Raw genomic sequence first — 13,201 nt, forward strand, 5'->3', positions numbered from 1 at the left:
CCCTCATTCCAGTGACCTTCGTGTAAACTGGTCTGTCAGAGGGCTTTACTGGATCCAGAATGAGCTGAAGGCAGATGAGAAGTAACATTTATTGAGTGTCTGCCCTGCAGACAGCCACACATCAGCAATCCTGTGCACAACATTTCTATTCAATGTTGTTCTTCAGTCAATGCAGGAAAGAAAAGTATTATTCCCATTTTAAAGATAAGGAAGTTGACTACAGAGAAACTGGATGGTTTTAGAGTGGGGTGAGTGGTACTATATCTCATTTTCTGACTCCAATGCACCTCAGTCTCCTCTGAGCTGTGGAAGAAATTATGTCCAAATGGGGATTTGGAAGCACAGTCTCATGCATCATAACGATGACATAAGGGACAGTTCTTGTGGAGATTTCAGAATCTCTACAGACCATTTGCTTCTCTAAGGATCATATTTTTAGCATGTTTGAAGAGCAGTGTCTACAGCAGTTATCCTACACCTGCCCCTCCACTGCCTATGGAGCAGAAAGCATCCGTTCCACAAACCACACTAAACACATGCAAGCACGCACACGCACACTGGCCCTATGTCTGGCTCCACCTTGGTGCACTTTCTCATTTATTTCCTCAAGTGCACTGAGGAAAGAGAGCAGGGAGATCAATGCTTATCTAGGACCCAAGCTGTGATTCACTTCAAACATGGAGTATAAGAAAGGGAAACTGCTCAAAGGATGAAAGGACACAATTTTATCTATTTACCTCCCTTCCTGGGTCTCAAGCTGAGAAAGATGAAGGGCACCGCCTCTCCTTAGGACCCTGGGCAGCTGCTAAATGCTGTTGAATCACTGACAGAGCCTGTTAAAATCATGGTTAGTGCTAGGGACAACTTATTGAAGAATATACTGTAGGCAACCTTATGCCCACATTCCTGTGAACAAACACTTCCGGGATTGGAAAGACTCCCTAATTAGCAGCTGTTAGATTCTCCTTATCTGCCCTGGCTGCCTCGAGCAAAAGGACTATCAGTCAAACAGCCAGCCAGACTACCGTTTTCAGACGCTTTTCAGGTCTGTAACATGCACCCATAGGATGGCCTGACATAGACACTTGTTAATCTCAGCCTCCTGCCCCAGCTCCTAAAGCCACACAGGAGCCATTTGAAATAGTTTGTGCCACACTGCTTTGCCAAAACAAGCGTCAGGAAATTCTAGGTGACCCATCTCAGAGGAAGGGCTGTGACTGGGTCAAGCAATGGCTGTGGTTGGTTCACACTCCTCTTCCTGGACTTTGCAAGGCAGCTAGAAGATACTCTTCTGCACTACTTCCGAACAGTGTCACCACAGGTCTGTGAAAGTCTTCCTTTGGGTGGTCTTCTTGGCTCTTAGAAGTATGGGCTGAGACAGTAATAGAAAGAAACAGGAGAGGCTCAGGAGTGAAGCAGTTCCCCTTTACTTATGCAAGTACTGATGATATTCCAAAATGTCATGTGTCTGCTCTCTTCCAGTCATGTGCCATCAGTAGGGTTGTCCATTGCCTGACGACATAAGCTTTTCAAAAACTTCGGAAAGGCAAAACAACAAGATATTTTTTTAATGAAATGGATGCAAGAAACTTCAACCAGCATAGAAATAATAACTTAAATATGTCCTTAGACAAAGGACAAGAAACACTGAAAAGCTGAATGGAGTTGGGGCCACCAGTCATGGGTTCCATTCTCAGGACCAGAGTGATGGCAGCATATGGCCGGATGCCTAGGGGACACATTATGCACATTGCTACCCTTTTGATAGACATTCATGCTTCCCTCCCATGACCTGCTCCTGTCATAGAAAAGCACCATGAATTGGGTGGCTTTGACATACAGATGTATCACCAGAGAGTTCTGGATGCTGGCAGCCTACATCCACAGGACAGTTAGCAAGGCTGATTTCTCCTGGGGCAGTTTTGGCAATGGCCATATTCCTTCTAGTTCCTGTTGGTTTGCTGCCCATTTGCTGCTCTCTGTTTATCTCCACGTTGAATTTTCACTGGATGTTTATCTACATTTCACCTTTAAAAGGATGGCTCTCAGACTCCATAAGGGAACCTAGACAGTCCCTAGTCCAGTTTGACCTCATTCTGACTAATTAATTCTGCCACAGTCCCATTTCTAAGTAAGACTACATTCCAGATGCCACTGTTAGGACCCTGCATGTGAGTCTGAGGGAGACACAGTCAGCTCAGAATGCCCACCCCTACCCTTAACCTGAGGCAACCATTGGTGGGATCTTCATCTCTGATACCATCATCTCAAGAATGGTATATGGAGGAAATTCTACAGCAATGCTACAGAAATCTGGTCACTAGATTTCTCATTGAAAACATTTCTTTAAAAGTTTATCCATGTGTGTTGGTGGTTCATTCTTTGCTCCTGCTGAGAAAAATAACCAGTGTCCTATGTATTTTCTGTGTCACCTCCTCCTGCCCAAAGATGCCTTGGCTATTACAAGCAAAGTGACCATAGTGTGTTAGTAAAGTGACTATGATGTGTAAGTAAAGTGACTCTGATGCTTTTCGTTTAAACATAAGTGTTTATTTGTCTGGAGAGAAATTTCTCAATCATATAGTTCCGGAAAGGCTTAGCTCTATGAAAATTTAGCAAATTATTTCCTACAATGGTGGCACAATCTAACATTTCAAACAAGTTATGAGTGGCCGATTTCCTCCAGTCTTCACAAGCTTTTGCTGTCTTGTTATCTTTTAAGTAGTAACCACTCTCATAGATGTGTGGTCGTCTCTGGCAGTCTAGCTGTTCTATTTTCCACACCTGCCTGTTTGTCACAAGCACATCCTTTTCAGTAGACTATCTCCTCATAGCTTTTGTCCATTTTCTCTAAACTGTGTGGCTTTCTAACCTTTGAGAGTTTTCCCTGCATTCTAGATGTGAGTCCTTTGTTGAATATGAGGTTTACAAATACTGTCTCATCCACCCTTCTCTGCTTCTTCTCACCCATTGCACAGGCCTCCTCACAACCAAGGAGTCACATGCTAACGAGGTCTAATTATATTTTTTCCCTCTTAGGGTCATGCCTTTGATTTCATAATTCTGCCCTATATCTGAAAAGTGTTCTTTTTTCCTAAAATTTCCTATCATTCTGTAGCTTTATGATTTATGTTTCATTATATATTCTGTGACCTGTGCAATCTCTGAGGTTAAAGATTTGCTGTTGGGGGCATTTTCTGTTTGCACATCAAGTGTTTTCAATACCACTCCTGTCGGTGAGTGCAGGTTTCCAAGATGGGAAGACGATTTAGAGAATACAAATCTTCATTTTCAGCCTCAAAGGAGTTAGAGCGACCTGGAAACAAGCTGTTGGGTGTGTCTGTGAGAGCAGTTCTGGAAAGACACTGAATGTGAGTGGAAGGTCACGCAAAATAATGAAGCAAGTGGAGCTAGCTCCGGCATTCGTCTCTCTTGGCTGTCTGCTTCCATGTATCAGGTGACTAGCCCTCCACTTTCCTGCCACGCATTCCCCAGCCACCTTGCCTTCCCTGCCAGGATAGACTGCTTTCCCCAAGTGTAAGCCAAATGTCCTTCCGTCCTTCTGTCCTTCCGTCCTTCCTTCCTTCCTTCCTTCATTCATTCATTCCTTCCTTTCTTTTTGCCAGTATTTTGTCATATCAACAAGAAAACAACCAATGTGCTAGACATTTCACCTCTCATGATAGGAGACTCCGGCACTATTTGAATCACTTATTTTTTGAGGTCTCAGGTTTGGCTTTAGGTTTAACTTACCATCTTGCTTACCATTTTGTAGGTTGCAGTTCTATTCACCAGAATCCAGTGAGTGTTCAGTTTCTGAATTGCTGTGTTTTTAAGTTTGGTCATCTTAGTTTACGAGTGTCTCTTGGGTTCCACTGTTTCCTGCTGATGTTGCCTGAGAGAGTGAAAGGAATTTGTTGAGGCCCAGCCACTGAGTAGAGCAGCTGTAACCAGGTGAGGATACAACCAGCATTATATTTTAATACTATGCTTTTTATTAGCATAGTATTGATGTAAGAATTATATTTTACTATATTACTGTGTGTGTGTGTGTGTGGTGTGCAAGGGTGTTCAAATGTGTGTGGGTACACATTTGTATTGACACTTGGACATATGTGTGTATGCATGCTGAGTCCCAAAGTTGACATTGGGTATCTCCCTTGATTGTTCTCTTGCTGAACCCAGAGTTTTCCAATTCCAGCTTGTCTAGTTAGCCAGAGTGTTCTAAGGATCCCGTTTCTGCCCCCCAAATGCTGTGATCCCTGGTGGCTACTATGCCTGCCCAGTGCTTAGGTGTGGGATGGTTAGTTTTATTTAATTGGACACCATCTAAAATTGCAGGGAAGAGAGTCTAGATGGGGCAGGAGTATTGATCAGGTTTGCATATAGACACGTCTGTAGGGAGTTAGTTTGGCTAGTTAATTGAGATGGAAGACCTTCTCACTGTGGGTGGCGCTACTCTCTAGACGGGGATCCCGAGCTGAGCAAACCTGAACAAAGTGAGCAGAGCACAGAGGAGCATGTGTGCTTTCCTCGCCGTGATTGTGGAGGCACTCCTGCCTCCGAGACTTTCCCCAACACGCTGCATTGTAACGTCAAACTGTGGGTTAAAATAAACTCTTTCCCCTGCTTATCCCAGGACATTTTACTAGAGCAGTAGATGCCAAGCTAAGGCTGTGTGTGAGCGGGGCAGGTAACTCTAGTCCTCACACTTGTGGGCTTTCTCCACTGAGCCATCTCTTCAGCGGCTATGTTAGCTCATATGTAAACTCTGGGCAACATTGACTTTAATCATTCTTGTGTTCTTTTAAGCCCTGGGTTATGTGCCAAAGATACCAACTGAGAATATGAGAAACTAAAAACTAAACATTGGTGTTCCTAGCACATCTGGTCAGCTTGGCAGGTACTTTTTTTGCCTTGTTCCACTTGCAGGAATGAGATTATGGTTTACGAGGAGAAGAGACCTACTCTTGAGTATATTAACTCAGCTGAGGGATTTGAATCATGAGTACAAATTATCCTTTGCAAACTGCTCTAAAATGAAAGTTTATATTTTTAATTATGAATAACTTAATTTTAAAAACGTGAAAATTTAGTTTAAATATTATCTCCAAGCCTTCCTCCAATTTGCTAGCTAAATATATAAGCTCTAGCATTCTTGGCTAGCTTCCCACCAGCCTAAAGCAAGGCGCATAAGAGCTTAACCTATGGCTGCTGTCACAGCAGGACCCCTCTCTTCAGCACCACCAAAGGTAGTGAGGGTCTTCCCTGCTTGCACGTCTCCAGCCTTCCCGGAAATAGCCCAGCTTTGCGTCTCATGGCTTGCAGGAGACGGGCTCCAGGGTAAGCTGTGCTTCCAACTCTGGCTATGGTACAAGCTATCTTGCATAAGAGATACTACTGACTACTGCAAAATTAGTTCCTGTGGCAGTTTAAATGTGACAGATGCTCCGAAGACAAGGGCTAAAGGTCTGGGAGTGTAAAAGCTTCTGTCAATGGGATGGTTGAAAGAAACAGCTCACCCAGGAGAGGTCTTTGAAGAAAGCTTGAAACTCAGCCCTTCCGGTCTCTCTTCCTGCTTCCTGGCAGCTAGGGTGACCATGACACATTCATACCACTGTGTCATTCACGCCACCTAAGTCCTTCCACCCTTGCACTGTCCTAGATTTCTGGCTGTCACAAGGAGCCACCGCACAGTTCTAGCACCATCATTAGCCTCACCTCAGGACCAAACCATGGAACCAACTGACCTGGAACTGAGACCTTAGAAACTGTAAGTCAACATAAATCTTTACTCCTTTAAGCTATCACAGGTATTTTCTCAGCAAGGAATGTGAACACACATGATACCTCCAAGTTGTCATGCATAAAAGCAGAAGTAGACCTCACTTCATAGGCTGTTGTTAGGAAATACAGAAGGTCCCACATCTGGCATCTGAACATCTTCGGTACTAGTATCTTCAGTTTTCTTGGAGAGTCCCTTTCTTTCTTTCCCAATAGAACACGGTAAGCTACTCCGTGGCTGAAATGCTGAATACTAGTTAGGGAGAGCTGACTCTTGAGAGCCATGTTTGCCCCATGTATAACCACAAAGCTTCCCTAATCTGGAATCCACAATCTTCTACCCATTTCAGGAAACAGAGGAGGAAATTTTTTAAATCATTCTTTATGAAGATTATCCTGCCACTCCTAGAGGTGATTTCAAACTACATCTATTTGTCATATTGCACAGAATATAACATAGGTGAACTTTATATATAAATTATGTCTCCTATGCCTTAAAGATGGAGCTGGTTTCCGCCTTCCACCTTCCCGATGGTGAGTGCTCTCTGTCACGAACAATTCCACATTTGGCTAAGGCTGAGGATCTGGCTTGCTTCCATGTATGTGGACCTATCTGCATTGCCCACGTGGCACGCCTGGGTTGGCTACCCAGAGGCTATTTAAGCTGTGGGCTGGCTTTCCCCAGGGTCCGAGGATTGTTCAAGGTTCCTGAATAAACTGCATTGAAAAAAAAAAAAGAAAGTAAAGCACAAAAAAAAAAAATTATGTCTCAATAAATAAATTTAAACAAAAAAGGCTCATCTACATGAACAAATATGTTCAAAGAATTATGGGAAAGAAATACCTTAGAGATGGGAGGTTTTTAATTGGGAGAAACCTCCATTCCAGGTCTCAGGTCTTCTCAATTCTCTAACGTGAAAGGAAGTTGGAGTAGTAATCATTAATCACTGACTTAGTGAAAAATGATGTTTTGTCTTCATGTAATCCAACAAAGGGGGCAGAAACAGTACTTCACCTCCCCCCAAATTGTCCTCATAGCCAGAGATTGTGAAAACAGTCACATCTGTGTTCACAGCACCAATTCAGAGCTACCCCTGCCTTGGCCCCATATCAATAACAGATACTTACCCCTCCCCTCAGGTTGGGAGAGAAAAGATATTGTTTCTAGAATAACAAAATGACTTGTCCAAGGCCATGAAGATGGGATGTCACATAGTCAAGCCTTAAGTTCTACTGCTCTACTGTAGCTAAATGCCACTTTTTATTAACTTATGGGACCGCTGGACACACTGATTGTATTTTCAAGACCTTGTTTAACTATGTTTCCCTTCAGGGTCTAGCATTATAATTTCCTATTCTAAAACAGCATCCTGTTGGTCCAAGTCTGGATCCCGTGTTGTCTTCCTGCAGTGGATGACATATTGTTATCATGCAAGAACAGATGGAGAGAAAACACAGAGTGTTCCTCCTCCTGTCCCTGCTGCCCCAGTGCACATGAGCTGTGCTGTAGCCACAGGAAATTGAGAGGGTAGCAGTCACCTCTAAATTACCTGTTTGCCTCTGCTCTGGAGGGGATCTGCCACCACATAACCATCACCACATAGCATGGGCAGCAGCTCCTGGAACCTTTTCCTGCTTTAGCTGAGGAGTAGGCCATTTCCTACACACACTTTTCTAGTCATTCCTTTTCTGAACCACAGATAAGGACCTGCCTCTTGAAATTAAATAATGAATTGATATTTTCTATATACAAGGGAGACAGCAAGAGGTTCCTAAACTTCGGAAGAAAGAACAAAAGGAAGAAATTCAAATAGTAATAGTTGAGGTTTCCATCCATAGGAGTGACCCAGAACATTCAGCTTCGGTGTCAGTCTTAAGAGGCAACAATATAACTCAAAGCACCCACGAACGTGTGGCCTCCTTGCACTAGCTTGCCAGGACTGCCATAGTTAAGAGCATCAATCTGGGTTGCTTCCCAGCAGAAGCAAATTTCACCGGGATTCTGGAAGAATCAAGGGGACAGCCGTGTTTCTTCTCAGCCCTTGACTTGAAGACAACCACCCTCCCCTTCTATCAGTTCATGCTCTTCCCTCGGAATTAGTCACCTAATGATATCTTTGAAAGCTTATTCCCAAATGTAGTCACATTCTAAAGAACTACAGATTAGGACTTCAATATAGGAAACTGAGGGTGTTTTGGAGGACAACACACTCCTCTGTGTGATCGCTAATATGGGATGGATGAGGCCCAGGCTGCCACGCCCAGACTGTTCTCCAACAGTAATCCTATTTTCTGTATGGAGGAGAACCATATTCTACAGGACGCCTTGTCATCTGCCCCTAGATAAACAGAAGGCTGTGGGGAGAGACTGAATAGGAGGAAGAAGTCAACGGGTGTCTCTGAGGCTTAGCATATCTTCCTTCACGGTCCTTGCACCTGCTACAATGCTCTTCTTCCATAGTCCCCGTTCCTGGGGTATACTCATAGATCCTGGATCCCATGGACCCAACACTTCCTTTATTCCATTCCTAAAGGAAGAACAGTGTTCAATATCATCTGCTCAGCTTCTCAGACCTCTATCACATGGCTAACCAATCCAACTAACCTCTCTTTGTGAAAGACTAACAGTGTCTTCAGCTTAGATTTCAAATGCCATGTCTCCAATAAGAGACAGGTGTTTCTGGTAGAAGGCAAAACAAAACCAAAAACAAAACAAAAAATGCAGAAACAAAAAGAGCTCTTAGGTTATAGTCTTAAACACAAGAGTATTTGCAATGTGCCATAAAACTAGGAAGAAGAGTCATTGGTCTCCCTTCCCCCTATTTCTAGGGTCCTCTGCTGGATAAGGAGCTAGACTGTCAAACTGTCAGATTCTTCAGTCATTTGATCCCCAAACACACCAACAGCAGCAACTGCAACAGGACCCTTGAGTCATGTGGACCATCAACACACATCCTCCCTAACCCGTCCCAAAGCCCCAAGGAAGAACTCCAGCTGTGAATTTACAATGTTGTGTATTTCTTTTGTAAAAATTTAGAAGCATATTTTACACTGCTTTTATTAAAGAGTCTTTCAAGTCTGCAAAACCTTGAGGACCAGAAATTTTTCATCTGTGCTGTAATGATTCCAGAGCAGTCAAGCAGAGCCTAAACCTCAGAGAAGGGGGTGAGGGTTTTATTGGTGACTTCAATCTGTTCTCTGCACTCTGGAAACCGTGGACAATGCTGAGCATTGGGCTAGATTGGAATCAGCACCTAGACACTCACCATGTATGTGTGTTTGTGTGTGTATGTATGCAAGGATGTATGCACACGTATGCATGCGTGTTTGCACTCACTTGTCCACATTATGTCAATAGGTGTATACAGAGGAATATGTGCATATACAGAGGCCAAAAGATACCTCAGTTACCATCCCTCTGCTGTCTCTTATCTGCTTGCTTGCTTGCTTGCTTGCTTGCTTGCTTGCTTGCTTGCTTGTTTTTGAGCCAAGAGCTTTCACTGGCCTGGCACTCACCACATAAACTGCCAAGCCCCAGAGATCCATGTATCTCTGCCAGCCAGCATTGGGGTTACTGACATGTGCCACTATGCACAGACTTTTTATTTATTTATTTTGTTGTTGTTGTTTATTCTGGGAGATCTAACTGAGGGCTTTTCTTAGAAGGCAAGCACTTTACAAATGGAGCTATCACCCAGAGTAGGCACAATCATTCTTCCCATGATATACACTGAGACAACTCTACACAGCTAGGCAAAGCCAGGAGGTCAGACAGTTTCTCTTTGGGGGCTTATCCCGTTACACTCCTTCGAACCTGAGACTAGTGGTACCTTCATAGGTGCTTCTGTTAATAGAGGGTTCAGCCATAGAATTTGCAGTGCCTAAAAGCCGCACGTGTAGGAAGTGCTCCTTACGTGTTAGATATCAATATTGTTCTTGTGGACTTTCCAAGCCCTGGTCCCAGGCTCAAGCTTCCTTCCCCTGAATTCACTCAGCCTCCACTGGATGCAAAGCAGACTGCTGCCTCACCTCCACCAGCTCCAGCAAAGCCCCAGACTGTGTTTGGAACTTGAATTGACAGGGGGATTCCTCAGCACTGGATGGTTAAAGTTTCTTCCCAACCCACACATGCAGAAACCTCACGTTGCTCCTGGATTTCTCTTGTCCTATCCTGGCCATGTAGAGCACTGTACCTACAAGTGGAAGGTTAAGCCTTAGTTTCTTGAAACATCTTCTTGAGCCACAGCAGGAAAATAACAAAAACTTAAACCTAGAAGGAAATTAACTCCAGAGATTATCCCATTTTCTTGAGAACTCTTCCTCTTTTCCACACAAGACTTCCTAAGTCCTGTGGCTCCAGCACCTGAATGCCTCATCCGGACACTGACCCTAAGTACCCACTACATGGTTTCTCTTTCTTCACTCTCACAAAACCTCTCAGCTACTCATGATATGTCTTCATTACTTGAACTAGAGGGAAAGAAAATAAATATAGGAAATATGGGACTTAATGGCCCCTGGTTGCATTCTCACAAGCCTTTCTGTCTTTAAATAAGTATTTCACCTATAGTTAATATCCAGAGAGTCATAAAGAGTGGTGGCATGAGAATCTGCACATCGGGACCCAACACACATACGACCTTCCAGTTAGAGCCCATTCCTCCTGGGCTACCTCTCCTCCCCCATAACCACACCCTGAAGCTGGCATTCTCCCTTCCTTGTGGGTCTTGTTACTTCCCTGCAGCACGTTTACTACACAAATGTATGTGTGCTTTTATATTTCTACATATATATGATTGCATCATTACTTTTGTTTCTATATAGATTTGAGTTTGGCCCAAGAAGAAAAATCGTAGGTTGAACAGAATGCCAAACATTCAGTGAGTGTTTCATTTATTAATTTTTAGTTCGCTTATTAATCTCTTTATTCTATTTCTTTATAATTTCGCTTTATTATTGCTTTTCCATCTTTTTCTTCATTTAGATTCTTGAACAAATATGTGTTGATTTCTTTAAAATGTTTTTCTAATTTTAAAATCGGAATCACTATATGTCTTTCCTCGCTTGTTGCTTTTTCTCTTGACTGTGGATCATATTTATCCCTTTGCATGTACAATAATTTTTAGCATATTAAATTTTGTGTATGATACAGGACTGGATTTTATCATAATTCCTCTGATGTGTGATACTTTTGTTATAGAAAAAAAAAAACACACACACTAGAAGCTGTTTCTACCCTGTAGAGGATTTCACTGATGGACCCATTGCTTTCCTTTGAAGCAAATGCCTCGGAGTAGCAGTGTGATGGAACAATGAGAGACAGCACATTGGTTTTACCACATCTCACTGACTACAAGGACTGACAAAGCCCCCATCGTGTTTCTTCTTCAGTGGCAGAAACTGAGAACTTTCTACCTTTCAGCTGTCCAGCTGAAGGAGTCAGGCTCCAGCCAGTCGTGTTTAAATCTCTCCTGTGCACACATAGTTACGGCATCAGTCTGATAAACAAGAAAGTCTTAGCGTAAATGCAGAAAAATGTCTCTTGTGAGATGCAGGGCACCTGCCACAATAATAAGTAAGTACCTGCGCCTAGTTGCTGTGTAGACATAGGGTGCCTCTATCTCTCTGAGCTGCTGTCATCATCAACAAAATGGGAGTCTTGGGGTCTGCTCGAGGGATTATCATAACCTTAGAACCATTGGCTACATGGCCATTCCCTTTGATTTCATTAAACTAGGAGGACAGGGATGAGTACTCTGAAAAGTAGCTACTTCTTTTTGTAATACCCAAATTTAAAAGCCCAACTGGCCTAGAAGTTAGCCAGGAAGTTCTTTACAAATGCCAGCATCAGTTATTTTTAAATCAAGTTCTTCTCTAACAAGAGAACATTCAAAAAGTTTATCCAAACACGAGTAGCAAGAAACCTCAAAGTTGGGAGAGTGGTCCAAGTGTCCTGCATTCTTGTTTGATCTGCCCCCTGGCATTTTGAGATCACTTTTCTTTGTTCATAATATTACTAGTGTAATTAATATTACTGGCAGTGTTTTCCAGAGTGAAAGGAAACAATCATCTCTTTTATTAGTTCATTATTACCTAAACAAAGTGATCTTTTGTGAGTGCAAAAAAAGTTAACAGTGATCCTAAAAGTTTGAGCAGTGATGCTGCCTTTGAGGATTCTGAGTCTGCAGCTGCTGCCAGCTCCAAGAGCCAGTGTCTGAGGGAAGCCATGCAGTCCTCCCGTTTCCACACACGTCACACTGCATAACTGCCAATATGACATTCCTGCTCTGGAGGCACTCATTAGTCACATGGAGTTCAGGCTGTCGAAGCAGACCATGGGTATGGATTCCTCCCTTGGCCGTGAGTCAACTGAAGCTGACTGCGCTGCAGGGTGGCAATGGTGGCAGGATACACAATCAATCCGCCCTCCTGGAAGAAGTCACAGTGCCCTGTGACAAGCTAACAGGCCTCGAGGACGAGGGGCAGCTGAGAGACAGGCCTTCCTGGGTGGCTGCAGACACACTATTTCATCAACAAGCACGCAGCCACTGCTGTAGAGCAGGAAGTCAATCAAGGGAGACTGGAGAGGCTTCCACCTCCTGGGTTTCCATTTCCACTCAAGTGTTTAGACAGTGAAGAGGAGGGTGAGTCACATCCTGGGCTGTTCCCACGTGGCTAACACTGACACCTGGCTTCTAGTGAGACCAAATGATCCAGCCAGAACAATCTACCTTCTCATACATAAAAAGTAATTTAGAATTAAGACCACAAGTCAGATAGAGCCGATGAGATTTTGTTCCAACCCTTTACTGACAACAGTGATCTCAAGGCTTTGCTCTTCCCCCCGCCGTTCTTTCAAGGCAGTTTAATTGACAGAGAGAAACTTGTGGTAACAACACCATACACCAGGAAACCATCTCAATTTTTAAAATTTTTTATAATTTATTCATTTTATAACCCAACTGTAGCCCCTCCCTTATTTCCTCCCAGTCCCACCCTTTCTCCCTCTATCCCACTATCCTCTCCCCTCAACTACAGAAAGGGGGAGCCCTCCTCCCCTACCATCTGACCCCAGCCTATGAAGTCTCATCAGGACTGCCTGGATCCTCTTTCTCTGTGGCCTGGCAAGGCCTCATGCCAAAAGGAAGTACAAGGAGCAGGCAACAGAGTCCACATCAGAGGCAGCCCCTGTTCCTCTTACTAGGGAACCCACATGGGGACTAAGCTGCTTATGGGCTACCTCTGAGGAGGGGGTCTAGGTCCTTTCTATGTATGATCCTTGGTTGGTACATCAGTCTCTGCAGGACCCCCTGGGCCCAGATTTGTTGGCTTTGATAGTCTCCTTGTGGAGCTCTTGTGCCCTCTGGGTCCTTCTATGCCCACAACTCTTTCATAAGATTCCTTGCACTCTGCCCAA

This window comes from Meriones unguiculatus, chromosome 1 (assembly GCF_030254825.1).
Source record: "Meriones unguiculatus strain TT.TT164.6M chromosome 1, Bangor_MerUng_6.1, whole genome shotgun sequence".
Taxonomy (NCBI): Eukaryota; Metazoa; Chordata; class Mammalia; order Rodentia; family Muridae; genus Meriones; species Meriones unguiculatus.